At 31.9% G+C, this 2,431-nt stretch overlaps 1 non-coding gene across 1 annotated transcript; it reads right to left on the bottom strand.

Moving 5' to 3' along the window:
* Positions 1 to 1,805: 1,805 nt before the first annotated feature.
* On the bottom strand, positions 1,806 to 1,909 carry LOC112805077 (small nucleolar RNA R71). The gene has a single exon (XR_003203688.1). It is a non-coding gene; the product is annotated as a small nucleolar RNA R71 (small nucleolar RNA).
* Positions 1,910 to 2,431: the final 522 nt, after the last annotated feature.

The following is a 2,431-nucleotide window of genomic DNA, read 5'->3' as shown; positions in this document are numbered from 1 at the left end:
AAATTTTTTGTGTTTCGTGTTTGAGTATAGAGTCAAATTTTAAGTTTGGTGTCAATTGCATGTTTTTATCTCTCTAGCATTTTTCGAAAACTCATGCATATATTCTTCATGATCTTCAAGTTGTTCTTGATGATTGACTTTGTTTGATCTTGTGATTTTCTTGTTTTGAGTCTTTTCTTGTTTTTCATATGCATTTTCGAATTTTTAGAGTCAAAAGTTTAAAAATTTCTAAGTTTGGTGTCTTGCATGTGTTTCTTTTCTTAAAAATTTTTCAAAAATATGTTCTTGATGTTCATCATGATCTTCAAAGTGTTCTTGGTGTTCATCTTAACATTCAAAGTGTTCTTGCATGCATCATTGGTTTTGATCCAAAATTATTATGTTTTGAGTTATTTTTTTGTTTTTCTCTTTCCTCTTTAAAATTCAAAAATAAAAAATATCTTTTTCTTATTTTACTCATAAAATTTGAAAATTTGGGTTGACTTAATCAAAGATTTTTAAAAATTAGTTGTTTCTTGGTAGTCAAGTCAAAATTTTAATTTAAAAATTCTATCTTTTCAAATCTTTTTCAAAAATCAAATCTTTTTCATTTTTCTTCTTAATATTTTTGAAAATTTTAAAAATTGATTTTCAAAATCTTTTTCTTATTTTTATTTGATATTTTCGAAAACCTTGCTAACAATTAAGGATTTGATTAAAAAAATTCAGGTTTGTTACTTTCTTGTTAAGAAAGGTTAAATCTTTAAATTCTAGAATCATATCTTTTAGTTTCTTGTTAGTCAAGTCATCAACTTCAATTTTCAAAATCAAATCTTTTTAAACTTCTTTTTCAAATCTTTTTCAAAATAGATTTCAATCATATCTTTTTCAAATTTTAATTTCAAAATCTTTTTCTAACTTCTTATCTTTTCAAAATTTATTTTCAAATCTTTTTCAATTAACTACTTTTTTCTCTCTAATTTTCGAAAACCACTAACAACTTTTTCAAAAACCTTTTTAATTAGCTAATTGTTTTAAACTCTAATTTTGTTTCTTCTAATATTTTTGAATTTCTCTCCTCTCTCATCTCTTTTATTTATTTATTTATTTACTAACACTTCTATCCTTCTTAAAATTCGAACCCTCTCTCCCTCTCTGTGTTCGAATTCTCTTTATTTTCTCTCTACCTCATTCTTCTCTTCTTCTCTTCTTCCACTCACATAAAGGAATCTCTATACTGTGACATAGAGGATTTCTCTTCTTTTCTATTCTCTTCTTTTTCACATGAGCAGGAACAAGGATAAGAAAATTCTTGTTGAAGCCAATCCTGAACTTGAAAGGACTCTGAAGAGGAAGCTAAGAGAAGCTAAAGCACAACTCTCTAGAAAGGACCTGACAGAAATTTTCGAAAAAGAAGAAGACATGACAGCCGAAAATAAGAACAACAATGCAAGGAAGATGCTTGGTAACTATGCTACACCAACTTCCAACTTCTATGGAAGAAGCATCTCAATTCCTGCCATTGGAGCAAACAACTTTGAGCTTAAGCTTCAATTAGTTTCTCTAATGCACCAGAACTGCAAGTTTCATGGACTTCCATAAGAAGATCCTCATCAGTTCTTATCTAAATTCTTGCAGATCTGTGATACTGTTAAGACCAATGGGGTTGATCCTGAAGTCTACAGACTTATGCTTTTCTCCTTTGCTGTAAGAGATAGACCTAGGACATGGTTAGACTCACAACCTAGAGAAAGCCTGAACTCTTAGGACAATGCAAGCTGGTCAATGCTTTCTTGACCAAATTTTTTCCACCTCAAAAGATGAGTAAGCTCAGAGTGGATGTCCAAACCTTCAGACAGAAGGAAGGTGAATCCCTCTATGAAGCTTGGGAAAGATACAAGTAATTAACCAAAAGGTCTCCCTCTGACATGTTTCCAGAATGGAGCATCATATGTATATTCTATGATGGTCTATCTGAGTTATCCAAGATGTCATTGGACCACTTTGCTGGTGGATCTCTTCATGTGAAAACGCCTGTAGAAGCCCAGGAACTCATTGAAATGGTTGCAAATAACCAGTTCATGTACACTTCTGAGAGAAATCCTGTGAATAATAGGGTGACTTAGAAGAAAGGAGTTATTAAGATTGATACTCTGAATGCCATATTGGCTTAGAACAAAATATTGACTCAACAAGTCAATATGATTTCTCAGAGTCTGACTGGATTGCAAGCTAAAGATGCCTCCTCTGAAGGAGAAGCTTATAACCCTGAGAATCCTGCAATGGAAGAGGTTAATTACATGGGAGAATCCTATGGAAACACCTATAATCCTTCATGGAGGAATCACCCAAATTTCTCATGGAAGGATCAACAGAAGCCTCAACAAGGCTTCAATAACAATGATGGTGGGAAAAACAGGTTTGGCAATAGCAAGCCTTTCCCATCATCTTC

Source organism: Arachis hypogaea, chromosome 5 (assembly GCF_003086295.3).
Source record: "Arachis hypogaea cultivar Tifrunner chromosome 5, arahy.Tifrunner.gnm2.J5K5, whole genome shotgun sequence".
Classification (NCBI taxonomy): domain Eukaryota; kingdom Viridiplantae; phylum Streptophyta; class Magnoliopsida; order Fabales; family Fabaceae; genus Arachis; species Arachis hypogaea.
Note: the sequence above shows the minus strand (reverse complement) of the source record. Positions and strands in the feature narration are given on the sequence as shown.